At 41.3% G+C, this 27,811-nt stretch overlaps 1 protein-coding gene across 1 annotated transcript in view; it reads left to right on the top strand.

Moving 5' to 3' along the window:
* The window catches only part of CNTN1 (contactin 1), a 432,672-nt gene that overhangs the window by 107,237 nt on the left and 297,624 nt on the right, over positions 1–27,811 (top strand). Inside the window, exon 2 of the mRNA XM_073328045.2 lies at positions 15,146–15,193. The gene's annotated coding sequence lies outside the window, so the exon portion shown is untranslated. The remainder of the gene's footprint in view (positions 1–15,145; positions 15,194–27,811) is intronic.

The following is a 27,811-nucleotide window of genomic DNA, read 5'->3' as shown; positions in this document are numbered from 1 at the left end:
CCACTGTAGTCTCCCTTTTAACCAGTTCATTATCCATCTTTCAATTCTCATATTAATCTCCAACTTCTCCAATTTAACTGATGATTTCCCTTGTGGAATCATATCAAATGCCTTATTGAAATCCAGGTAGATTAGCTCTACTGCATTTCCTTTGCCTACAAATTCAGTTATCTTCTCAAAGAAGTAAATCAGTTTAGTCCGGCACAATCTACCTTTTGTAAGACCATGTTGTATTTTATCTCAATTACTATTTGCCTCTTTGTCTGTAACAATTTTCTCTTTCAAAATTTGTTCTAATGGGCTACTGTCAGTTTCTACTAAACCTCTTATTTATAATTTGTATTTTGTTTGCACCAATAATGGGCTAGATATTATCAATACACACAAACCAATCCAGCCCCAACTGCAAAATGCACAAGCATCCACTGACAATTATGTAAGAGTTCTCTTCAGAAGAAAAGTGCATAGTGGGCAACTAATAAAACATTAGAATCCTGTGCAAAAAGCCCTTTTATCTTCCTATTTTCCAGTAACATGGGGCCATGTCTAACTTCTCACATCTTCACAGTCTAATTTACATTTGATAAATTATGCATCAGTTCTGGTCAACCTTGACATATGAACAGTACTTAGGAAAACCTTTTGTGCTAACATGAGTTCCTATTCACTAAACCTCACAATCATGAAAAATGACACAATATTTAAGAGGGAATGCAGAAGAAAACAACTAGAGAATGGAGTTAGTTCCAGCTTTCTCCCTTCTCACCAAGAGAGACCATACTGTATGCGTCACCTGAAAGAAAAGTTCTGACACTGCATAAAACTAGTCTGTTTTAGGAGCAATAATCATTTCTGAGAATTTACCTTGGTGCTATTTATAAATTTTGGCTTTTTGTTAGGGTTGACTTACCACATAAAGCTGCTATCCACTTCTCTCAGCAGTGCTTCAGTGCAACAGGAGGTTTACTGACTGGCATGAACAATTGTGATCCTATTATGCTCACCATGTATTCTTTACATTGTTTTTTAAAATGTTGTGGATTGATTTTAACTGAAGTTGGTTAAGCCCTAGCTATTTTTGTTTATTGTGTGTACTATGGTTGAGTCTACATTTCCAGCTGAGATCAGGATCCCGTTGGCCTAAGCACAAATTCATATTGAGAGACTACACTTTAAAACAGAAGACAGACAAAGCAAAGGAATTACTTTTATTCCTGTTTTACAGACAGAAAGCTGAGGTGTAGTGAGATTACAATGCAGATCCTGAAAGGTTTATGTAGGCACAGGGTGAATAAAAATGATTTTTTTAAAAATAAAAATCGGATTTTTTTGATAAAATGCTTTTTGAGGAAAAAGCCAATCTCATCATGGAATAGGGATTATAAATTCTAATTCTATAGTATGAGACAGTATATTCAGGTAATGTTTAAGAAAAGTTTTGTAAACGAGTTCCAATAGTTCATGGATTAGGGACCCAATTTTATGGGGTTCCACAGGCTTCTGTATAGATTATTTAGGTTAATCTTTCTATCTACCCAATGGGACTCAGTGCTCAGTCTAGAAGATTCCATGAGAGAGGCTTAGTTTTGCAGTTCTCAAACTGTGGATTTGTGTCTCCAGAAGTAACATGCTTGTTAACAGCAAAATGTTTTTAAAAAAATAAATAATATAGAGGTGAGAAATAGCAGACCTCAACTCTATTTTTCCCTCTGCAAATTTGTATACACGGAGTCAATCCCTTACCTCTCTCTAAAAGTGCAAAGTTTTATATTCATTGAACTTTTTGAGATTGTTGTGGGCAGAATAGATCTGGACAAGGAGAAGAAGTCTGGAGATAAATGTGAGAAGCGAAGGACATATGCTTTTTTGTTAAAATGTTATATGATTGCTGCTGAAGAAAAAATCCAGAATACTTCATGTTGTTTTAGTTAAATAAAACAATTTAAATGTTTGTCTGGTGATGTTCTCCTACTAATACAGCATGGCAAGAAAATCCTCCAAATATTAATGATTAACCTGTTACAATGGAGATAGTTCACTTCCCAATGACTTCATAAATATCTGCTTAAATTACCTTTGGTAAATGAAATAACCAAACAATCATTCATTTTCTGATATAGCTGTAAAACTAATCTGAAAAGTTTTTTCAAAATAAATCACTGTTTAAAAACTTATAGTGTGTACCATCTAAAAATGAAACCTACATCTATCTCTGAGTTGTGAAAAATATGTATTAAGGTTATAGGAACCAGCAAGAATGCACTTTTATGTAGAAAACCATGATTAAATTGAGTCTTCCTGACCTGTGATTCAAATCAATTTGATTTAAATCAAATCCACCCTGTGTAGGCACCTAACTCCCATTGACTTCAGTGAAAGTTAGGCACCTACATACCTTGCCAAAGGTCACACAGGGAAATTGTTGCAGACCTGAGAACTGAACCTAAACCTCCTGAATCCCAATCCAGTACTTAAGCATGCAACTTTCCTTCCTATTACTACCTGAACCTTAACCTGACAGCTGTTTATCCTTTCTTATCACCCATCCCTTAGGGCTTCCATTGTTGCTTCAGTAGTTCAACAGATGATCATGCTTCTACCTTTACTGTACAGGACTCTTAGTTTGGAACTCATTCTTGCTTTCCATGTGTCTCAGCCCAAATCTACTTTCTCTTTGGAAAGCATTTTCCAAATGTATTTTTAGTTTGACCATTGTTGTCATCTTCTCTTTCCCTGTAGCGGGTGGGGTATCTCTTTTTTTGTTTTGTTTCCTTTTGCATTGGGCCCCATATATTTTTGTTTTTGTTTGTTTTGATTAAAGATTTAAGATTTTTCATAGAATTTTTTATAAGATTGTTTTATTGTAATAATTATTGTTCAAATATCCCAAAAATCCCTAAAGAAAAGGGAAGGCCCTTCATAAACGGTTCATCGTTATGACAGAAAATTGTATGTGGGCAGAGCGGTTTGAACACTCATTCCTCACAACTTCCAACAGTGAATCTACCTAACGCAGTTTCGGCACACAGGGAGACTAGTCTTGTAGACCTTACTTAGGCAAAACTATCACTGTTTCCATAGAGGTCTTGCCTGAATAAGGACTGCTGATTAGGCCAATTATATCTGGTTAAGCTACATAGAAGAATCCTCTAAATCCTGGCCTTAGATATACATGAAGGGTAGGGTGACCAGGTGTCTGATTTTCAACAGGAACACCCAGTCACAAAGGGATTCTGGTGATTCCGTTCAGCACTACTGACTGGTTCATTGACTGTCCAGTTGGCAGCGCCACACAGTGGGCTGGCAGTCTCCTTGCTAGCCTCCGCTCCGTGTGGCTCCCAGAAAGCAACCAGCATGTCCTCCCTCCAGCTCCTACATGTAGGGGCAGCTAGGGGGCTCTGCATACTGGCCCCGTGCCACCCCTGCATCTCCCATTGGCTGGGAACTGTGGCCAATGGGAGCTGTGCAGGCAGTGCCTGTGGACAGGGCAGCATGCAGAGCCACCTGGCTGTGCTTCTGGGTAGGAGCCAGAGGGAACATACCACTCCTTCCAGGAACTGCTTCAGGTAAGTACCGCCTGGAGCCTGCACTCCGGATCCTCTCCCACACCTGAACTCCCTCATTCCCAGCCTTACATCAGAGCCCTCATCCCTTGCACCCCAACCCCCTGCCTCGGCCCGGAGCCTCCTCCCATACTCCAAACCCCTCAGCTCCGCCCCCCAGTTTGGAGCCTCCTCCTGCACCCCAAACCCCTCATCCCTGGCCCCACCCCAGAGCCCTCACTCCCTCTTGCATTCCAACCCACGGCCTCAGCCTGGAGCCCCCTCCTGCACTCTGAACCCCTAACACTGGAGCCTGCACCCCCCAGCTGGAGCTATCACCCCCCCCCCACCCACACACGCACGCCACCCCTCCTGAGCCAGCCCGGTGAAAGTAAGTGACGGTGTGTGGGAGGGAGGAATGAGCAGGGGCGGGGCCTCAGAGGAGGGGCAAGGCAAGAGTTTTGGTTTTGTGCAGGTAGAAAGTTGGCAACCCTAATGAAGGGTTCCTATTTTAGACAATAGTTGAGCATGCATCTGAGAGCAAAATTGGTCCTAAAAGTTCAAGAGTAAATAAGGCCCAGATCCACCAATGGATTTAATTGTCTAATTTCCCATTTAGGCCCCGAGGGCCAAAATTTAAGCATGACTGAGATCCTGAAAACCGCTGCTTGGTTGTCACCTAAACTTGTAGATAGCTAAAAATTTTGCCATAAAAATCCCCTGGACACCTATATTTCTGCTATGGGTGTGAGCCCAATGCCTCAGTCTAGGTGTCTGGCTGCCTCTCTGATGCTCAAACCTCAGCAGGATCCTCAAACCAGGGGAAGATAGGTGTTGGTGTGCCCCTGCTCCATTGTTCGGAGATTTTTACAGCAGTACCCGTATTGCATGCGCAGAGCCTGCCTCACATACCAGTCTTGTCTTAATAGTGCGCATGCATAGCTGAACTCCCCAGTTCCTTCTCTACGTCCTTGGCTGGAGTTGGACCTATAGCAGACTCATTAAAACTTTTTCTCTTACCCATTCTACATCCTTTTTTCCCTTAGAGTAGCACTGTATTTACTAGATAAGTTCATCCCTTTAAAAATAAATAAAAATAAAAAAATTTTGTTCCCACTTGTTCCTCTCAGCCTCCAGCTGACGCTAATATGCCTGGCTCCTCAGGATTTAAGCAGTGCACTACGTGCAGGAACGCCATCCCTATCTCAGATGGTCACTCCCAGTGTATAAAATGCCTGGAGGAGTCCCACATTCCTCAAAAATGTGCCCATTGTTCCAAATTAAAATCCAAGGCATGTAAAGACAGAGAATTCCGACTGAAAATGATTGATTCTTATGCAGAAGTTACTCGGACCTGCTTCTGACCCAGGTACGGTCTTCTCAGTGAACCGCAGCCCTCTTGCCTCTAAAAAGGACAAAAAAAAGAAAATACCCACCTCCCTCACCCAGAAGGCAAACATTGCAAGCAAAAACGGTTGCCAAGTAGGTCCATTTCTTCTGTGTAGACCTTCCCCCAGCTCAGCAGCTTTCACATGCTGGGTTCCTCCGGCATCGTGCTAATCTCCCCCATGGCTGTGGCAACAGCGCAAGCTCCTGGTGCCGAGGCTTCAGGCTTCCAGTTGCCTGCCTCTCTTATGGCACCATTTGGCACCGCAATGGACATGGTGCCAGCACGGATGACCTTGCTGGAACACCTTACCTCCCTGGCACCACTGACCTCGGAGCATGCATTGAGCATTACGGAGCAGGGAACGTTGGTGCTGAATGGCTCTCCAGCACTGCAGGCGCTCCTAATGGAGGGTTTATCTCCCATAGGCTCTCTGGCATTCCAGTTCATTCATTCACCAGACCTACAGGTGTCACTTAACCTACAGTCACCTCTACTTGACACCTGTTTTACTCTGGACATTCAGATGCGGTCCGCACAGCTGTCTCTGGCTATGTATCACTTTTCTATCGGGGAGACTTTTCACCATACCAGTTCTCCCAGTCAGTCCCAAATCAGCACTAGTCACAGAAAATCTAGATCTTTGATCATCAAAGACCCCCCTCACTGGTGTGCAAACCCATGGATAGCACCACCTATGCCCTTCCCTGGTGAGCGGCATTACTGGGGTCCAAGGGCACCATATCAGCGATTCCACTAAGATCTCCAAGATGCCAGAAATAGGAGCAATGCCACCTTGCCACCACCAGTGCATACAGCTACGAATGAGACATAACAACAAGCTGTTACTCCACACTTCGATGAGCATGCTACACGTGCTTCCCCAACCCTTCTGGAGCCCGTCTCCACACAGGATGAGGCGATACTGCCTCCCCCACCAACACTGTCAGATGATTTCTTAAAATTTCAAGACCTCTTTAAAAGACTTGCCAATGAGTTGAGGATTAATATAGAGGAAGTTTTTGAAAACCAACATGAGTTGACTGACATCCTGCAACCTTCTTCCACATCGAAGATTGCCTTACCTATAAATTCAGCCATTATGGATCCTGCCAAAACCATATGGCAATCCTTCATGTGCTTCACTCCATGAAGGACTCGAGAGTGACATTATGATTTCTCGGTATACAAACTCCTGCAAATAGGAGGAGACAATATAGATATCAACCTTATCAAGGTCCACGCTACCCGACGTATACTCAACAAAGTCATAGACCATGTGAACAACAACGTCCGCAACCAAGATATCAACATCGCCATACCAATTCATCAGCTCCATGTCAACCCCCTCCCACTAATAAGCAAATTTGAAAATGTGATTGCGGGTATAGAAAACATCATCCATACTTCAGTGCCCATTCCTTTCCTATCTTTGCCCCCCCACCTGCTCCCCCCATCCTTTTTCAGGGACCCCTCTCACGAATAACTGCTCCACCAAGATTTGCATCACCTCCTCCAGTTAGGAGCAGTAACACCAGTGCCTGACCAACACAGAGGAAAAGGGTTCTACTCCCATTACTCTTTAACAGAAAAGAAAACTGGAGGATGGCTACCCATTCTCAATCTCAGATGCCTCAATAAATTCATTTTTTTTTTAAATGGTGACTCTTGCAACCATAATTCCGACACTGGAGCAAGGAGATTGGTTTTCAGCCCTCAACCTGCAGGACGCTTATGGTCATATGACCATACATCCTGCCCACAGATGTTTTATTTGCTTCATTCTGGGCTCACAACACTACCAGTACAGGGTCCTACTTTTCGGCCTCTCGACTGCGCCTCTTGTCTTTTCCAGACTCCTCGCAGTCGTAGCAGCTCATCTTAGAAGGCAGGGAATCATAATTTTTACTTACCTCGACAACTGCCCTTTCAAAGCCAGGACCCTCCAATAACCCATTCAGTCCACACAACAGACAGTCCAATGTTTCCATGCTCTTGGCCTGCGAATGAACAAAGAAAATCTACACTCACTCCCACCCAACAACTGGAGTTCATAGGAGCAAATTTCGACTCACACAAGGGAATAGCATCTGTCCCACTCCACCTTTTCAACACCATCAACCTCTTTGTTGCCAAGTTGTGCAACAGTCCACAAGTGGCTGCACAAGATTGCCTACAACTCCTAGGCCACATGGCCTCTTGCACTTTTTTGTAGTCAGGAACTCGCCTCTTCATGAGGTGTTTCCAAAGCTGGATGTCCACTGTCTACAAACTGAATGTCCATGGACTGAACAAACTTTTATACATACCTCCCACAGTGAAGGACTCCCTCCACTGGTGGACATTGCCTGACAACCTTTGCTCCGGGGTCCTCTTTCTACAGGACATCCCATTGGTTGTCATAACTATGGATGCATCCCTTACAAGATAGGGAGCACACATACCCCAATACACTGCCCAGGGGCTTTCATCTCCTGCTGAGACATCCCTTCACATCAACCTACAGAACTCTGAGAGATATATCTATATGCCTTTCTCCAATTTCTCCCCTTCATACAAAACCAATGTGTCAGGATAATGACAGACAACATTGCCTGCATGTTCTATGTAACTAGGCAGGGGGGAGGGAGGGGCACGATCCCACTCCCTTTGTACAGAAGCGGTTGAACGATGGAACTGATGTCTCAGACACAATGTCTAAATATCAGCTGCATGCTTACTTGGCTCTCTCAATATCATCGCAGGCGACCTCAGCAGAAGATTTCCCATAGACCACGAATGGGAACTAAACGAGGATATAGTACTAGACATATTCCACACATGGGGATACACAACCACAGATCTTTTTTGCAACTGTAGCAAACAAGAAATGCCTAAGATTTTGTTCCAGAGCGGAACTAGGCAAACACTCCTTGGGGGATGAGTTTGTGTTCTTATGGAACACCAACCTAATGTACGCCTTTTCCAATACCACTCATACATGGTACCCTTTCCTAACCAAGATGACACTTTCTGCACCCATCCCACTACCCCTCTGCCCAAATCTCTTGTTCCAAGAACACGGTCTACTACTCCACCCCAATTTAACCATGTTACACCTCAAGGTTTGGCTCCTCCATGGTTCTCTCAGGCCAAGCAAACTTGCTGAGAGCAAGTTTGAAATGTACTCCTTCATAGCACAACAAATTCTATATGCACCACCTGCCTTCTTAACTGGACAAGATTAAGGGACCCCAAACCGTATGCCCAGACATCAAACTGCCTAATCCACCTTGGGACCTTCCCATAGTCGTAACATATCTAACCCAAAAACCATTTGAACCATTAGCCACATGTTCCCTCTACATCTCTGTATGAAAACTGCATTTCTGGTAGCAATTACCTCTGTGAGACACACAGGAGAAATTGCAGCACTTATGGCAGATCTGCCATACACCATACTTTTTAAGGACAAAGTCTCCCTACTTTTACTCCCCAAAATTCTACCGAAGATGCACTCACTTTCCACGGCAATGAGCCTATCCATCTCCTTACCTTTTCCAAAACCACGTGCGAATTCCTTTGACTTTTCGATGCGCACTTTGAACATGCACAGGGACTTTGCAGTTTCCCACACTATATTCTCAAGACTCCCATCATTAAACCTCAGTATAGTATTATTCTGTTCATTAATAGTAACAACGGTCTCCAATGGGGCTCTGTTCCAATCTTCAAATTCCACTACGTTATTGCCTATTTTTTGTGTGTGTTCTATCTTATCACACTTGCAAATTCATTTCTAATTTCCTGATCTACATAGTAAAAAACATGTTCCTGTTTTATTTTAGCAACTGTATAGCTGATACAGGTTTTTCCATAATGTTCTCTAGATGTTAAAAGTTAATACTCAAACAGGTGAAATATTCATAAATGATGGACTAATATTACCCAAAATGTGGTTGAAAGGGGTAGAATGCATTGGATTTATTCCAGCATACTTCTAGCCACTTGTTGCCTCAATTACCTTCCATTACGGTTGAAATGAATGCCTATTGATTTCTTTCATCTTTGTTTGCTTCTTGCATTCTGCAACAGCTGTTGGCTTCATTTGAGAGGCATAGATCCAAACAGCAAAACAAATACAGCGTTTTATATAACAAACATATTTTGAAAAAAATTGATATAGAAGTCTAGATATATTTTTAATGTTAGGGTCTTCCACTAAATACATGATAGGAACTAGTTAACATATTTTAATGTATAAAACATTTTTATTTTTATTTTTATTTTTATTATTAATTTATTATATTTATTAAATATTTATATATTTATTAATTCTATTAAATAGAATTTTTATTAAAACTTCACATATTTTGAATAATTGCGTGTAATTTTTCAAAATAAATGTATATGACTGTGATGGGAACTGAGTTTACTGGTGCTGCTGCCTAGTGGTGAATTCACTGGCTCCCTGTCTCCAGCATCCCTTGCCAGCAATCACTCCAGTGCTGTGGCAGTCCATCTTTTGGTAGGTAGTGACTTGGCCCTCTGGACAGGTCACCAGTTGAGTTTGCCCCCTTCTGAGGTAAGAGTCCTACAAAATATATGCAGTCCCACCAAGAGAAAGCATCTTCAGCCCCTCTCTAAAGGTGGCATGCCCTTGCCACAGGGCTTATGGTATCTCTATCTTTTCATCCTCTCCAAGGAAGGGGAGAAAGGGTGGGGTTGTAGGGAAGCCTGGGTCTTCCCTCTCCACAAGACTCCAACCCAGGGCTCTATGAGAGGCAGTGATAACACTCTGGATTGCTTTGGGGCTGCCTTCCTGGGCCACTTCCTACCACTTGCTTCTCCACCAGGTCTTAAAGTCCAAGAAGAAATAGCACAAAACAACTGAATCTTCAGCTCAGCTGGTAGCCACCTTCTTTGCATGTTAGCCCCAGCTTCTCACTGGTCCAGCTTCCTGGTTTCACTGTCATCACCTGGGGTCTGTCACTCTCCCTCTACCCTGGGTTTCAGGCAGGCTGCAGTCCAAGATCAGCCCCTGTCTCCAGTCAGCCTCCAAGGCTTCTCTCAGTTTTCAGCCTGAGAGAGAGCTCCCAGCTACCTCTCATTGGAATCCTTTCCCTGGCTTCCCCTCCAGGGCCTGGGATAGCTGCCACTTGCAGTAAGGACTCTGGCTGTACCTTATTCAGGGTTTCCCAAGATAGGTCTCTCTGCCTCTACTCTCCCTGTCTTGTCTTGTTTCTCCCTCCGTCCCCTCTGAGCTGTCTGGTTCCCTTTTCAGCTCCTCCTTCAGTTGGAGCAGGCTCTGCAGGTGTGACAGGGCAGAGCAATCTGGGCCCAGAAATGCTTCTTAACCTCTGCTATCCCAGTGTGACTTATATACCCCATCACAGGGACCCTGAGGCTAACTTTTCTGTATCTCAGCATGTCTTCTCAATCCAGATTATAAACTTGTACCTTCTCTTTCTGAAAGGGCTGGGGGAAGGAGGAATGGTGGTACTTTTGTCTAGGTGAGTTAGGTGGAGAAGCACCTGTCTTCCCCCAGTTCATGGAACACACTGGGGCTTAGGTGGGAGGTGAATGTCCAGATGCCTAGAGAGAGTCAGCAGCGCACACGCTCAGAGGTGGAAACAGGCATCTAGGAACTTCTATTGTAAAATCTAGATGTGGAGTAAATTTAGGTGCCTACCAGATGCTGAGCAATGGTTTTGTGGATTACAGTGCTGCCTAAAAGTGAGATTTAGATGCCTTAATCTGAGGGTTGGGTATCTGAGTACCTTTGTGGGTCTGGGCCTAAAACTAATGACCATTGAAATGACAAGTTCTGAGTACAAACTCCAGCAGAAAAGTTGCTGTGGGCAGCCTCACCCTGCTACACCTGCTGTCAGATTTGGAGGGTGGGGTTAAAAGGGAAAAGCACAGCTCTGGTGGGATCTGAGTGCAAAGGAGAGCCGACCTCATTCTGTGAGAGAGGCTTGGCTGGGGCCAGGAACAGCTTGAGAGGCTGCTCCCTGCTTGCTAAAGCCCCCTGCAGGGAAGATGGGACTATTGTTTGACTTGTCACCAGTGACTCACTAGCTGGTGCAGATTTCAGAGTAACAGCCGTGTTAGTCTGTATTCGCAAAAAGAAAAGGAGGACTTGTGGCACCTTAGAGACTAACCAATTTATTAGAGCATAAGCTTTCGTGAGCTACAGCTCACTTCCTCAGATGCATATCGTGGAAACTGCAGCAGGCTTTATATATACACAGAGAATATGAAACAATACCTATTCCCACCCCACTGTCCTGCTGGTAATAGCTTATCTAAAGTGATTTCCAGCACAAATCCAGGTTTTCTCACCCTCCACCCCCCCACACAAATTCACTCTCCTGCTGGTGATAGCCCATCCAAAGTGACAACTCTTTACACAATGTGCATGACAATCAAGCTGGGCTATTTCCTGCATAAATCCAGGTTCTCACATCCCCCCCACCCCCATACACACACAAACTCACTCTCCTGCTGGTAATAGCTCATCCAAACTGACCACTCTTCAAGTTAAAATCCAAGTTAAACCAGAACATCTGGGGGGGGGGGGGTAGGAAAAAACAAGAGGAAACAGGCTACCTTGCATAATGACTTAGCCACTCCAAGTCTCTATTTAAGCCTAAATTAATAGTATCCAATTTGCAAATGAATTCCAATTCAGCAGTTTCTCGCTGGAGTCCTTGCAACAAAGCCCGTTGCCAACTGTGCCCACATATCTATTCAGGGGACACCATCACAGGGCCTAATAACATCAGCCACACTATCAGAGGCTCGTTCACCTGCACATCCACCAATGTGATATATGCCATCATGTGCCAGCAATGCCCCTCTGCCATGTACATTGGTCAAACTGGACAGTCTCTACGTAAAAGAATAAATGGACACAAATCAGATGTCAAGAATTATAACATTCATAAACCAGTCGGAGAACACTTCAATCTCTCTGGTCACGCAATCACAGACATGAAGGTCGCTATCTTAAAACAAAAAAACTTCAAATCCAGACTCCAGCGAGAAACTGCTGAATTGGAATTCATTTGCAAATTGGATACTATTAATTTAGGCTTAAATAGAGACTTGGAGTGGCTAAGTCATTATGCAAGGTAGCCTGTTTCCTCTTGTTTTTTCCTACCCCCCCCCCCCCCAGATGTTCTGGTTTAACTTGGATTTTAACTTGAAGAGTGGTCAGTTTGGATGAGCTATTACCAGCAGGAGAGTGAGTTTGTGTGTGTATGGGGGTGGGGGGGATGTGAGAACCTGGATTTATGCAGGAAATAGCCCAGCTTGATTGTCATGCACATTGTGTAAAGAGTTGTCACTTTGGATGGGCTATCACCAGCAGGAGAGTGAATTTGTGTGGGGGGGGTGGAGGGTGAGAAAACCTGGATTTGTGCTGGAAATCACTTTAGATAAGCTATTACCAGCAGGACAGTGGGGTGGGAATAGGTATTGTTTCATATTCTCTGTGTATATATAAAGCCTGCTGCAGTTTCCACGATATGCATCTGAGGAAGTGAGCTGTAGCTCACGAAAGCTTATGCTCTAATAAATTGGTTAGTCTCTAAGGTGCCACAAGTCCTCCTTTTCTTTTAGCTGGTGCAGAGTATGTCTCCTGCAGTTGGTACCCTGCCTGAAGAGGGTGACAGCTAAATAAGATCTTTTATTCCTTACACTCAATTTAGGACGCAGCCGTGGTTTGTCCTGTTCCCTCAAGTGTTGATGCACTGCCTCTTGACCACCTTGTTCTTTCTCCATATCATCCACATAGGTCTAGGTGGTTTACTAACAATCTGTGACAAATATATTGTGAGGGGAGGAGGCAGGTATGTCTTTGATGGAGAACTGGCACAGCATCTGATGGGGTGTAGTCTTGAGTGTCTATGTACTCCTATGACCTACAACCCTCACACTTCTTCTGTCATTTTGTCACTCCAAAACTCTCACCTTCCTTTCTCTTCTTCCCCATACCCCCCTTATTCTTTCAGTCTTCCCCATATCTGCGCCTTCTTCAACAACATAATCTTCTCTCTTGCATTCACTGCAGCCCCAGTGCTACAGTGGAGGTAAGAGAGGAGAGTATGTTGTGGAAGGCAGCGCAGATGTAGAATATTATTTCTAAAAGACTCTTTATCTTTTAAATAATCACCCATCTAACTTGCTGTTTTTTAGTACTAAGGACAATATTTACCCTATTGCTCATTAAAAAGCCTTCCTACAGTAATAGAAACTGAAGAACAACAATGAGGATAGAAGATGTAGATGGGGACAGGGGATGGAAAGCTAAAAGCTATGTGGCTGAATCCTAAAATGGCAAGAGTATGGTCCACTTTGCGTTACAGGTGAGATTACATCTTAAAAGCCTTAGGAAATTGCCCATAGGGAAGAATGTGGATGCTTGGTTATTAATCATAGAATCATAGAATATCAGGGTTGGAAGGGACCCCAGAAGGTCATCTAGTCCAACCCCCTGCTCAAAGCAGGACCAATTCCCAGTTAAATCATCCCAGCCAGGGCTTTGTCAAACCTGACCTTAAAAACCTCTAAGGAAGGAGATTCTACCACCTCCCTAGGTAACGCATTCCAGTGTTTCACCACCCTCTTAGTGAAAAAGTTTTTCCTAATATCCAATCTAAACCTTCCCCACTGCAACTTGAGACCATTACTCCTCGTTCTGTCATCTGCTACCATTGAGAACAGTCTAGAGCCATCCTCTTTGGAACCCCCTTTCAGGTAGTTGAAAGCAGCTATCAAATCCCCCCTCATTCTTCTCTTCTGCAGGCTAAACAATCCCAGCTCCCTCACCCTCTCCTCATAAGTCATGTGTTCCAGACCCCTAATCATTTTTGTTGCCCTTCACTGGACTCTCTCCAATTTATCCACATCCTTCTTGAAGTGTGGGGCCCAAAACTGGACACAGTACTCCAGATGAGGCCTCACCAATGTCGAATAGAGGGGAACGATCACGTCCTTCGATCTGCTCGCTATGCCCCTACTTATACATCCCAAAATGCCATTGGCCTTCTTGGCAACAAGGGCACACTGCTGACTCATATCCAGCTTCTCGTCCACTGTCACCCCTAGGTCCTTTTCCGCAGAACTGCTGCCTAGCCATTCGGTCCCTAGTCTGTAGCTGTGCATTGGGTTCTTCTGTCCTAAGTGCAGGACCCTGCACTTATCCTTATTGAACCTCATCAGATTTCTTTTGGCCCAATCCTCCAATTTGTCTAGGTCTTTCTGTATCCTATCCCTCCCCTCCAGCGTATCTACCACTCCTCCCAGTTTAGTATCATCCGCAAATTTGCTGAGAGTGCAATCCACACCATCCTCCAGATCATTTATGAAGATATTGAACAAAACCGGCCCCAGGACCGACCCTTGGGGTACTCCACTTGATACCGGCTGCCAACTAGATATGGAGCCATTGATCACTACCTGTTGAGCCCGACAATCTAGCCAGCTTTCTACCCACCTACTTTTTATTTCTATCTTCCATAGAAATATCCCACACTACCCTTGGATCCATGGTCCACACCAGATACTATTTTATTTACAAGTGTTTGGTTTTGACCAGTGTAGTACTAAAAGGTGCTAGAGGATGCAGTTAAAGGCAGATGGGTGATACCTGCAGCTGCAAATCTGAGAAGGTTTGAAAGTAAGATATCAGAGAGGGCCTTTTGGGCCATCAAAAAGTATTCTGTGTGGTTAGGAAAAAGAAATCTAGCATGTGGAAGTCAGACTGAAATAAGAGAAATCACAGGAAAAAATATAGGGTGTGGAGGAATAATTAGTTGTGGGGCAGGGAAGGTTGGAGCTTGCTGAGGGTGATACAGAGTATGTGTTCAAGCAGAGAGCTTGACATAGTTTTATGTGAGAGTTGAAGAACAAAGTTTTTGAGATATGATATTAACGATCTTAGAAATGTATAATAGCTTGTATTTAAATAATCAGGAAAACTAAAACCACTAGTTAATAAAGATGGGATTTTATTAGTATGTTTTAAATTATTTCTCACAGAGTGACTAACTGGAAACCCAGGAAATGATTAATGCCAGGTTGTTCATTGGAAACGCTGCACATGAGTGAGTGTTGTGAAAGTCTGTTATACAAATCTTAACAATAAGATGTAGCAATCTATCAGTAGAAAATTATGTTTTAAAAGTGTCCTCCAACAACTGGATTGAATTCCGTCTGTATTCACTTGTAGGTAATGAATCTGGATCAGCACTGAAACAGTTTACCACATATAGTAAAGGTAAGTAACTTTTCTTTCTACATTCTCTCACTAGTGTTCAGTAGTAAAATAATTATTCATTGGTATATTTAAATAATCAAGTAAAATTATATGAACGCTTGGGGAGTTAAAATATTTTTACATTGCATTAAGCTTACATTTAAAAAGATGGGTAATATGATATCCTTAAATTCGACTATTGTATGTATCTGACACACAGAGGTGGGTCTTGCTGTTTTTTACATCCCGGACACTGCTTCTGTTTTTAAACCTTCTCTAAAGTAAAACTCAACTTTATAAATTTACTTCATATTTTTAGTTTGAGGTAATATTTTGATATTTACAGCCTTCACTTCTTGTTTGAAGGCAGCGGCAATGGGCACTATTATATGATGTCTGAGAAGCGAGCAGATAGAATGCCACCCTCTTGTACGCTATGTACATAATGTTCCCACACTCACTCCCATAAGGCCTGATCTAAGGCTCTCTGAGTGATTGGAAATTGCCCATTGTCTCTAATGCTCTTTGGTTTGGGGTTGTAAGGAGTGAGTTATGGAAGGGAGGCACACAGAGTATACTCCTAGGTGACTTCTGTTGGTGGGGGAATGGATTGAAAACCTGGAATGAAGGCATAAGATAGTGCAGAAACAGATAGGTTCTGAAGAACATTTGATGTGCCTTCCCCCTATACAGCTTGATGTTCAGCATAGGGCAATATAATGTATGTGAGATCCTGACTAAAGTAAAGCTCAGAAATAAGACAATTCTATACAGATTTTGGAAATGTTTATCAATATGTTGTTTAAAAAGCATAAAGTAGCATTTCTTGTTATATGGTAGTAAAGAACCAGAAGAAGCCCAGTCTCGTAGTGTCTGGAATGGACTCATGACTACTCAGCCACCTCTTGTCTAAATGTTATGTATTTTAAACAGCTTTACACTTTTTAAAAGTTTTGTATTTTTCACTTTATAAATCTTTAACATTTTCTGCCAGAGGGAGAGCGAAAAGCGCTTCCATATAAACAAACTGAAAACCATTAGCTCCTAGAAAGCTGTCAGCTATTCCTGAGCCAAAACTATACCCTTTAAAATAATTAAATTCTACATAATCACCCAAGTTTTGCTTAAATAGATTAATAATATTTGACTTAGCTACCTCAACTATACTTAGGCTCTAGTCCTGCCAGGATTTACTCATGTGCTTAACTTTATGCATTGTGAGTAGTTCCATTAAAGTCAATGGGACTACACTCAATATGCCAAGTTAAGCATATGTATAAATCTTTAAGGCACCAGTCCAGCAGACTATAAGCTCTTTGCAAATGGGGACAAGATTTTTTTGTTATGTTCATATCATGCCTAGCACAAGGGGGTCCTGTTCTTTGAATCAGGCCCCTAGGTACTACCACAGTACAAATAAATAATAATTCCTCCTATTTATTACTTTCTCTGTAAAATACCTTCTTAAATTCTCCTTATACATGTTGTCTCTTAACTTAAGCACACCATATATACCTTAGTTCTGGTTTGTCCAATTACTTTAAATAGATCAAGCTTAATTTCATAATAACCCTTAGCTAATTTAAATACTTCTGTACTTGATGGAGTCTTGAAAGAAAACAGTTAACTCAGTCAGCAGTTAACTTTGTCAAACCTCACCTCAAGTTTAAACCCTACCACTCAACCTGTTACAGTAGCCTCATTATTCTGTACTCTTTCAAATTTCATGACATTTTCCCCCCCATCCCCCACCCCCCGAATAAACTTATTCAGTGCCATTGAAACTAGATATGGCATGGGCACTATTTCTGTTCAAATGCATCTTCTATCTTTAGAGGTATTGCATTTTTCATAATCCACCTGTGAGCCCTGATTTATCACTTGGTCTCTGGAGAGAACTGACTCTCTCCTTTGAATGTCTATGCTTTTTTATGGCTTGGAAAGTTGATTTCTTTGGTAACAAGGACAGAAGGGCAGTTTGTTATGATAGGATTACTTATTTTTTGTTTCACAGTAGCAGCTAGGGAATGAGCCAAGGCTGACTGAAGTCAGTGGCAGCTTTTCCATTGTCTCAGTGGGTTTTTGATTGGGCCCCTATTGACCCTGGTAGGTACTTGAGGCCCTATTGTGCTCTGTGTTGTACAAAAGTAAACTATCTTTGTTATTTTTAATGATAAAATTTAAGAGTTAGGGTCTCATCTTGATACATGAGTAAATATATAACTTCCAGGAATTCAGTGTTATTTCAGTTTACTTCACCGGGCAACACAGTGAAACCTTTCAAGTACAGGTGCAATTTAAGACTCCTAGTTTTAAACACTACAGTATTAGCAATATGACTTATGTCCAGCATGTGCTGTTGTATCAGAATTAATCTAATGAAAAAGAAATACTTTACATTTTGTTGGGGGAAAAGAACTTAATCAGGATCTGCTGGTGTTCAGCACCGCTGAATACGTTGGAACTGGTAAAAATGGTTCAGATCAACATTCAACTGGGAAGCCATTAGCAGGATATATTTGATTACCTATTCTATATTATGTTAACTTATATAAATATGCAATTGGCCACTATGTAGGCACCATTATTTTGTATTATTAAAGTACTTTAAGAGTTGTGCCCTTGGTGAAGTCATAAACTAAGTACAAAGGCCAGTCTGTTTTCTAAATAGTAGATTGTTGTTGAAAAGTTTGTGCCAGCCAGTACAGAGAGAGCAATCATGAGTAATTCATCTCTCTTGAGAGGAATAAAACAACTGCCTCAGCTCCCGCTGTATTACAATCTTATCCCTGAGTTAGAAAATGAAGAGGTCTACTCTGTTTGACTGAATTGCTGTTGAGAAAAAAATAATTTCTAATATAACTGGGCACAAGCTAGACATAAATATATAGAATTGTTTTTTCTAGATAGGGTCATTACCTGTGCAGTGTCTTGGACATATACGTGCAAGCCATCTCAACAGTTTGGGGGCTTGTGTTTTAGTTTTTTAAGAAAAGTCAGTTGAGGTTTTTTTTGGGAACGAATTTGTTCAGTCATCATCAGCACATTACAAGTGGCTATGTCACCCATTTATATGTTTTGATGTTCCAGGTAATGTTCTGTACTATTCGTCTGTCTGGAAAACTTGTGCATTAACTCTCAATAATGTTGATTTCCTCACTGCAGCAGGGAGATGTAGAGTTAAGATAACTTGGAATAAGGGAGATCACTTAGCAGCTTAGGTGTATTTGCATCTTTATTTCAAATCACCTTCATTTTGTTTTGGCACTCTGACCTCTTCCTAGACATGAAATAACTTTGGCTCATTTGTAAAAGGTTAAATTTAATTTAGTACCATGTCTTGCAAACAATTTATCAGTTTTTTAGTTTGCATTATATAGTGAAATAGATTAACTATGGTATCTGTTAACAGTGTTGTGCTGTTACAATGTAGACCTTACCCCTTGGGGTTAAAGTGGGACTGACATGCTAATAAAGGGCTCATCTTGATGTCAATGACAAAACTCCCTGTGACGTCAGTAGGAACAATATGGGGCTGTATGATTAGCTTTGAGAAAGGCACTGAACAGCATTGCTAGCAAACCAGAAATGAATGCAGAAGGATATGCATGCAAGATACCAGATTGCCTAGCCTGTAATGGATTGTGTGCAAAAAGGTTGCTTGCCCATCAGGTATGCAGTCTCATATAATTTTTCGGAAAGAAAGAAATTAAAATAAAGGACATTAAATCTGTGTAGTTTGGGAAATTTATAGTTTAAAAGAATATTTCATAATCAGTTTTACTTGCAAAGAGAAGTTACACTTGTGCATTGTCACTCATCGTTAACTGTGTAAGAAAATAGATGGATCCTCTTAGGAGGTAGATAAGATGAAAGGAACATAAGAATGGTTATAGTGGCTCAAACCAATGGTCCATCTAGCCCAGTATCTTGTCTTCTGACAGTGGCCAGTGCCAGATGCTTCAGAGGGAATAAACAGCACAGGGCAATTTCGAGTGTTGTTCAGTCCTAGCCTGTAGCAGCTGTAGGCTTAGGGGGACAGCCAAAATATGGGGTTGCATACCTGACCATCTTGGCTAAAAGCCATTGATGGACCTATCCTCCATGAACTTATCTAACGCTTTTTTGAATCTAGTTATACTTTTGGCCTTCACACTAACTCCGCAATGAGTTCCACAATCTGACTGTGCATTGTGTGAAGAAGTTACTTTCTTGTGTTTTGTTTTAAACCTGCTGTGTATTAATTTTATTGGGTGGCCCCAAGTTCTTGTGTTATGTGAAATGGTAAATAACAATTCCCTAGGTGCTTTCTCCATACCTTTCATGATTTTATAGTCCTCTGTCATATCCCTTTTAGTCATTTCTTTTCTAAGATGAACAGTTCCAGACTTTTTAAATCTCTCTTCATATGGAAGCTGTTCCATACCCCCTAATAATTCTTGTAGCCCTTTTTGTACCTTTCCCAATTCTAATATATCTATTTTGAGATGGGGTAAACAAAACTTCACACAGTATCCAGTGTGTGGGTGTACCATGGATTTATATAGTGGCATTGTGATATTTTCCATCTTATTATCTATCCTTTCCCTAGTGAATCCTAACATTGTTAGATTTTTTGACTGCTGCTCCACGTTGAATGGATTTTTTCAGTGAACTATTCATGCTGACACCTAGATCCGTTTCTTGAGTAGAAATAATTAATTTAGATCCCATCATTTTGTAGGTATAGCTGGAATTACATTTTCCAATGTGCATTACTTTGCATTTATCAACACTGAATTTCATCTGCCATTTTGTTGCCCAGTCACCCAGTTTAGTGAGATCCCTTTGTAACTCTTCACAGTCAGCTTTGGACTTATCTATCTTGAGTAATTTTGTATCACTGCCAATTTGCCACCTCACTGGCAAATTATTTATGAACATGTTAAACAGCACAGATCCCTGTAGAGCTCCTTGGGGGACCCCACCATTTACCACTTTACATTGTGAAAACTGACCATTTATTTCTATCCTTTATTTCCTATCTTTTAACCAATTGCTGATCCATAAGAGCATCTTCCCTCTTATCCCATGACTGTTTACTGTGCTAAAGAGCCTTTGGTGTGGAACCTTCTGAAAGGCTTTCTGAAGGTCCAAGTACAGTATATCCAGTGGATCACCCTTGTCCAATTGCTCTCTTGTCTCTCATGAGTGGTGAGAAATTTGTCGTAGTTCCATATTATCATTCTTTATCTTTCAGTGTTCTGAACTGCACATTCAGAGCCAATCTAAAGAAACTTATCCAAATATTTTGATGGGGCTGTTAAATCTGGGATAATTTCACAGGGGCCATGATGTCTGTCCTGTCAAGGTAGACAGAAGGAAGTGATGGGAGTGACTTCTGTGTAAAAGCCATGTAGTAGCCTCACAGATGAGCTGATAGGGTGACTAAGCGAAAAAGAGGGTTTGAGACACTTGTTCCACTCATAACTTCTAGCACAGTGGATGTGAGCCTTCACCTTTGTCACAGATAAGGGGGACCTTTCCCCCACCTTGGAACAAGAACATATTTAAATATTGTAAACTATGGCTAACGTGTAGCCTGCTCCCAGTGCAAGGGTCTTCAAGGTAGATGCAGAGTTCAAATAAGTGATGTTTAAGGGATTCTATTTGATCTGACAGGCCCACCAGAAACAAGAGTTTGGACTTCCTGACAGGAATTGCCCCTCAACTCAAATATTGTCATGAGGTGTTTGTACCCCTTAGTGTTCAAATTAATAAGCAGAGACCCATGTAACTGAAGATCAAGACAACTGAGCAGTCATTCTTTATATAGGCAGTAAGAGGCACCAGAGTCCTCTCTCCTGCAAGAAACTCCAGTCCTGTTGAATTGAGCAATAATGATTTCACTAAGAATGTCATGTTCCAATGCTCGTCTTAGCTGACAATCAGTAGAATGTACTTTCCACCCATCTGTGCCCTAGATGCTAGGGAGCAAATGGGGTCCGTCTTATCCAATCTGTTTTACTTCAGAAATGAAAAACTAAATAACGGGCATATAGCAGCACTATTTCCATTATTTTAGTAAATAGATTGCAAGATTTACATTAAAGAAGCTTATATTTATACTTCTGTGTAAGGTTTTATTACAGGTTTCATTACAGCACTTAAAGACTTGCTCTAAATAGCTATATTCTTACAGCTTCCTTGTTTGGGTGCCGCCTCTCCCCCTTCTTTTTCCGTTTTGCTGGGCACATCCTCCCCTCCTAGCTCCTCAGTTGTGTGTTTGATTTCCTTTTTTTTTTATGTGTGTGTGAGAAGGCCTTATCAGAGACTACTAAAAGAATCTCTACCAGGGCCTCTGCCCAATATTGGGAAGAGATGTGACTCTCCTGTGTAGAAGTGTGTGTGTGTTTGGTTTTTTTTCCCTTTAAATGCAATCAAAGTGTTGAATGGAGAAAATACTAGTTTTGCTAAAATTAAAGAAAGAAGTAAAGCTACTGGGACTTTCCTTTGCTCTTCAGAAAATTTGCCACAGATTTTGGAACTGTTACCTGGACAGATACCACAAAGAAACTTGGTTCAGTATCTCATCTGAAAGATGGCACCCTCACAGTACATCACACTTGGTATGGCACTGTGGCATTAGCAATGGGTTGGAGCCAGTGTGTGGGTATGAAGTTCTTAGCATAGGATAAACATTCTACAACATGAGCTAGACTTCTGCATCTGGAACATGTTAAGCTCTTTATATTACAAATTAGAGTGCATCTGAGTTGGCTCTATAGTTGGTAATTGGCTAGCCCTTTAAAAAAAAAAGGTCTGAATATACTTGCAATCGAGAAATGTGGCATCAAAAAAGAAGTGCAAGTTCAAACGTTCAGTTCTATAACAGGTGTTTTTTATTTTCCCATCTGCTCCAGGTTAGAATCATAGAATCATAGAATATCAGGGTTGGAAGGGACCTCAGGAGGTCATCTAGTCCAATCCCCTGCTCAAAGCAGGACCAATCCCCAACTAAATCATCCCAGCCGGGGCTTTGTCAAGCCTGACCTTAAAAACTTATAAGGAAGGAGATTCCACTACCTCCCTAGGTAACGCATTCCAGTGTTTTACCACCCTCCTAGTGAAAAAGTTTTTCCTAATATCCAACCTAAACCTCCCCCACTGCAACTTGAGACCATTACTCCTCGTTCTGTCATCTGCTACCACTGAGAATAGTCTAGATCCATCCTCTTTGGAACCCTCTTTCAGGTAGTTGAAAGCAGCTATCAGATCGCCCCCTCATTCTTCTCTTCCACAGACTAAACAATCCCAGTTCCCTCAGCCTCTCCTCATAAGTCATGTGTTCCAGTCCCCTAATAATTTTTGTTGCCCTCCGCTGGACGCTTTCCAATTTTTCCACATCCTTCTTGTAGCGTGGGGCCCAAAACTGGACCCAGTACTCCAGATAAGGCCTCCTCAATGTTGAATTGAGGGGAACGATCACGTCTCTCAATCTGCTGGCAATGCCCCTACATATACATCCCAAAATGCCATTGGCCTTCTTGGCAACAAGGGCACACTGTTGATTCATATCCAGCTTCTCATTCACTGTAACCCTTAGGTCCTTTTCTTCTGTTAATGAAGTCTTTAGTCCCTAATCCATAGTGAACTACCAAGTACATTTCTAATTTTTTAAATAGCTCCATTAATCTTCATAGTTAAGTTAGGATACGAGTCTTGAAAAGTGAACAGATACTGTCAGGGACCACTGGTCTTGAACTCATGCCTATGGGATTGCTGAACAGGAACCTTACTTGTTGTGCCTCATCCAGATAAGGAAATTGCAGTTGATACTCTGAAAACAGAGGCTACATCCACTGACTAAGCAGGATCAGCTGAATGGCAGCTAACTGCTGATTGGTAACGGCCTAACATTGGTAATGGCCCTCCTGTTCCTTCTACGCTCCTTTTCTGAGTAACTAGTCACTAGGCCTGGTGCTGACCAGACCTCTAAGACCAAATTCCTCCTTGCCTGGTTCCCACTCCTCGTTCTTGTTACCTTGCTTTCGTCCTTGTTCATGTTCCCTTGTCCTGACCCCAGTTATTAACTCCAGCTTTGACTCCTGGTATGACTCCTGGCTCCGACTCCAGTTTGGAAAATTGCAACAGTGACATAGGAGCAACAAGAGGGAATACAGTGAGGGAATCTGCTCAATATCTTAGATATCTATATGCAAATGCAAAGAGTAGGGAAAAACAGGGAGACCAAGAAGTATTGGTAACTAAGATAATTTATGACTTAATTGTCATCATAGGAAGTTGGTGGGATAAATCTCATTACTGGAACACTGGTAGAGAAGAGTGCAGTTTGTGTAGGAAGGAGAGGTAGGAAAAAGGGGAGCTGTTGCACTGTACATCAAGCATATATACACACTTGTTCTGAGGTCCAGAAGGAGGGGAAAGTCAGACTAGTTGAAAGTCTCTGAGTTAAGAGAAAAGGGGCAATGTCATGGTAGGGGTCCACTGTAGACAACCAAATCAGGAAGAGGAGGTGAATGAAGCATTTCTAGAACAAATAACAGAAATATCGAAAGCACAAGACTAGGTAGTAATGGGGGATTCTAACTATCTAAATATCTGTTGGAAAAGTAATATGGCCAAACACAAACTGTCCATTTTTTCAGAATGTGGAGGAAGTAACTGGAAGGCAGCCATTTTGGACTTGAATTGGATGCAAATCTTGAGCGAGGCAACTTGGATAAAAGTGATCATAAAATGAAAGATTTCATGATCCTAAGGAGAGGAAGGCATAAGAACAATAGAATAAGGACAATGGTCTTCAAAAAAAGTATTTAGCAAACTCAGAGATGTGATAGGCAAGTTCCCATGGGAAAAAAATGAAGGGGAGAAGATGTTCAAGAGAGCTGGTGGTTTCTAAAGGAAACCGTGTTAAAGGCACAACAGCAAACTATCCCAAAATGAAGGAAAGATAGGAAGAATAGTAAGAAGCCAATGTGACTGCCTCAGGAGCTCTTTAAAGTTCTGAAAATCAAGAAGTGGAAACATGGGCAAATTATTAAGGATGAGTACAAATGAATAGTGCAAGCAAGTATAGAAAAAATGAGAGAGGCTAAAACACAAAATGAGTTAAACCTAGCAAGGGACATAAAAGGCAATAAGCAGAGGTATTATAAACCTATTAGGAGCAAGAGAAATACAAGGAAACTGTAGGTCCAGTACTAGCAAGGAAGGAGAGCTAATGGATGAAATCAAGAAGGTTGAGGTGTTTCATCCTTTTTTTGCTTTGGTCTTCACTAAAAAAGTTAATTGTGACCGGATTCTTAAAACCATTATGAAATACTAATATTAACAATAAACAAAAAGGGAGAATGAACACAAACCAGGATGGTGAAAGAACAGGTTAAAATATTTAGATATATTTGATGTATTCAAGTTAGCAGGGTTTGACTAAATGCACACTAAGGTATATAAAAAACTAGCTAACGCAATCTTGGTCCCATTAGCTATTATCTTCAGGAACATGGAGAATGGGTGAAGTACCAGATGACTGGAGAAGGGCAAAGATAGGTACTTGTCTTTAACAAGGGGAACAAAAAGGACTCAGGGAATTCTAGACCAGTCTGTCTAGCTTCGATACCTGGAAAGATACTGGAACAATTAAATAATCATTTTGTGAACATCTAGAGGATAATAAGGTGGTAAGTAATAGACAACATGGATCTGTGAAGAACTAATCATACTGAAACAACCTAATTTCCTTTTGGCCTAATCACAGACATTCTCATAAGTAAACTAGGGAAATCCGATCTAGATGGAATTACTATAAAATGGGTGCATTACTGGTTTAAAGACTGTACTCAGAGTAGTTATCTACAGTTTGCTTTCAAACATATCTAATGGTGTCCTCTAAGGGTTTGCCCTGGACTGGTACTATTCATTATTTTTTTCTAATGACTTTAATAAAGAACTGGAGAGTAAGATTATGAAATTTGTAGAAGACACCAAGCTGGGAGGGGTTGCAAGTACTTTGGAAGACAGGATTAGAATTCAAAACAACCTTCACAAATTGGATAATTGGTCTGAAATCAACAAGATGAAATTCAATAAAGATTGTAAAGTAGTACACTTAGGAAGGACAAATTAAATGCACAAATACAAAATGGGGAATAACAGTAGTACTGCAAAAACGGAACTTGGGGTTATAGAGGATCATACATTGAATATGCCCAACAATGTGATGCAGTTCTGAAAGGGAATATATCATTCTGGGGTATATTAGCAGCAGTGTCTTATGTAAGACAGATGAGGTAATTGTCCTGTTCCACTTGGCACTGGTGAGGCCTCAGCTGGAGTACTGTGTCCAGAAGGCTGAAGGGGTACCTAATAATTCTTCAAGTATTTTAAGGGCTATTATAAAAAGGATAGTGATCAGTTGGTCTCTGTGTCCAGGACAAGAACTAATGGCTTAATCTAGAGCAAGGGTGTCAAGGTTCCTCCCCCACTGTGAACTCTAGGGTACAGATGTGGGGACCTGCATGAAAAACCTCCTAAGCTTATCTTTACCAGCTTAGGTCAAAACTTCCCCAAGGTACAAAATATTCCACCCGTTGTCCTTGGACTGGCCGCTACCACCACCAAACTAATACTGGTTACTGGGGAAGAGCTGTTTGGATGCGTCCTTCCCCCCAAAATACTTCCCAAAACCTTGCACCCCACTTCCTGGACAAGGTTTGGTAAAAAGCCTCACCAATTTGCCTAGGTGACTACAGACCCAGACCCTTGGATCTTAAGAACAATGAACAATCCTCCCAACACTTGCACCCCCCCTTTCCTGGGAAATGTTGGATAAAAAGCCTCACCAATTTGCATAGGTGACCACCGACCCAAACCCTTGGATCTGAGAACAATGAAAAAGCATTCAGTTTTCTTACAAGAAGACTTTTAATAAAAATAGAAGTAAATAGAAATAAAGAAATCCCCCCTGTAAAATCAGGATGGTAGATATCTTACAGGGTAATTTAGATTCAAAAACATAGAGAACCCCTCTAGGCAAAACCTTAAGTTACAAAAAAGATACACAGACAGAAATAGTTATTCTATTCAGCACAATTCTTTTCTCAGCCATTTAAAGAAATCATAATCTAACACATACCTAGCTAGATTACTTACTAAAAGTTCTAAGACTCCATTCCTGGTCTATCCCCGGTAAAGACCAGCATATAGACAGACACACAGACCCTTTGTTTCTCTCCCTCCTCCCAGCTTTTGAAAGTATCTTGTCTCCTCATTGGTCATTTTGGTCAGGTGCCAGTGAGGTTACCTTTAGCTTCTTAACCCTTTACAGGTGAGAGGAGCTTTCCCCTGGCCAGGAAGGATTTCAAAGGGGTTTACCCTTCCCTTTATATTTATGACAAAGGGAGATTTAGGTTATATATTAGGAAAACCTTTCTTACTGTAACTTATAGTTAAGTACTGGAATAGGTCACCAACAGTGGATGTGGAATCCCCATCTTTGGAGGTTTTTAAAAACAGGTTAGATAAATACTTGTCAGGGATGGTTTAGCTTTACTTAATCTTGGACTAGATGACCCCTTGTGGTCCCTTCCAGCCCTACATTTCTATGTTCGCTGAATCTTTTTCAGAGTTACTACTTTCCAGGATACAGTCTCTCACTGTGTAAGTGAGATTGGGTTGTTTCATGATGATTCTTCAAGACAGCACTAATCCAGTGCTAAGCTTGTATTTTTTTAAAATACCTCTACCCTGATAATTGAGATGAGAACCTTCAAAACTTAAGTTTGTGAACCAAACTTAACTTGATTCAGTAATGTCTTCCTGACTCGGCAGACAGCCTGAAATAGCTCTGAGAGAACTGTACTGTGTTGCTATACGTTAATTGATTCACTGCTCACATACACAAAAATAAATAAATAATCCTATTTATACACCTGCACTGTCTACTATGAGTGGGATCTGTTGTGGTGTTATGGAGTCAGGGATGTTTTATATTTTTAAGAATAACCCTTGGTTCAAAGATTGTCCTTGACTTCCTCTAAAATACCTTGTTTAAATATAGAATATAGTGGATACCATTATACTACTTAGAAGTGCCTTACCAAGTAATTAACATTACCATGATATTCCATTTACTAAGAATAGAATACCACAAGTACCATGATATTGTACAATTTGGACTACTTGTAAAAGCAAATGTTAAAAAGATTCTAATAGTGACTCTAAAATGCAGTTCAGGAAAAGCCACAAATGATATGCTGAGGAAGCCTAGAAAATCTAATTTTGCTTCTAATAGATACCAGCATCTTTATGTATTTACTGAATCAGTTGGTGGCTCTGCAGATGTGGAGTCCATTGAGGGTAACAAAACTCATAGGGGGTGATCATATTTTTTATGGGATGGATCCCATACGTACTGTGGAGTGAAATGACTGTGTAATCGAAAGACGCTTTACAAATCAGGGAAAATGGGACAATGAATACGTGTGTAATATGTTAAATTCTTAAATATGCCTAATCAATAATTATAGATTGAGTTGCTGGTATGCTTTTAATTCCGTTGAAGAAATTACACTTAATAAGTCAAGTAGTCTTTTAAGGATTTTAATTATGCACACTGCTCAGTATTTTCTCAAAGAT

The sequence above is a fragment of the Lepidochelys kempii genome, chromosome 1, assembly GCF_965140285.1.
Source record: "Lepidochelys kempii isolate rLepKem1 chromosome 1, rLepKem1.hap1, whole genome shotgun sequence".
Taxonomy (NCBI): domain Eukaryota; kingdom Metazoa; phylum Chordata; order Testudines; family Cheloniidae; genus Lepidochelys; species Lepidochelys kempii.
Note: the sequence above shows the minus strand (reverse complement) of the source record. Positions and strands in the feature narration are given on the sequence as shown.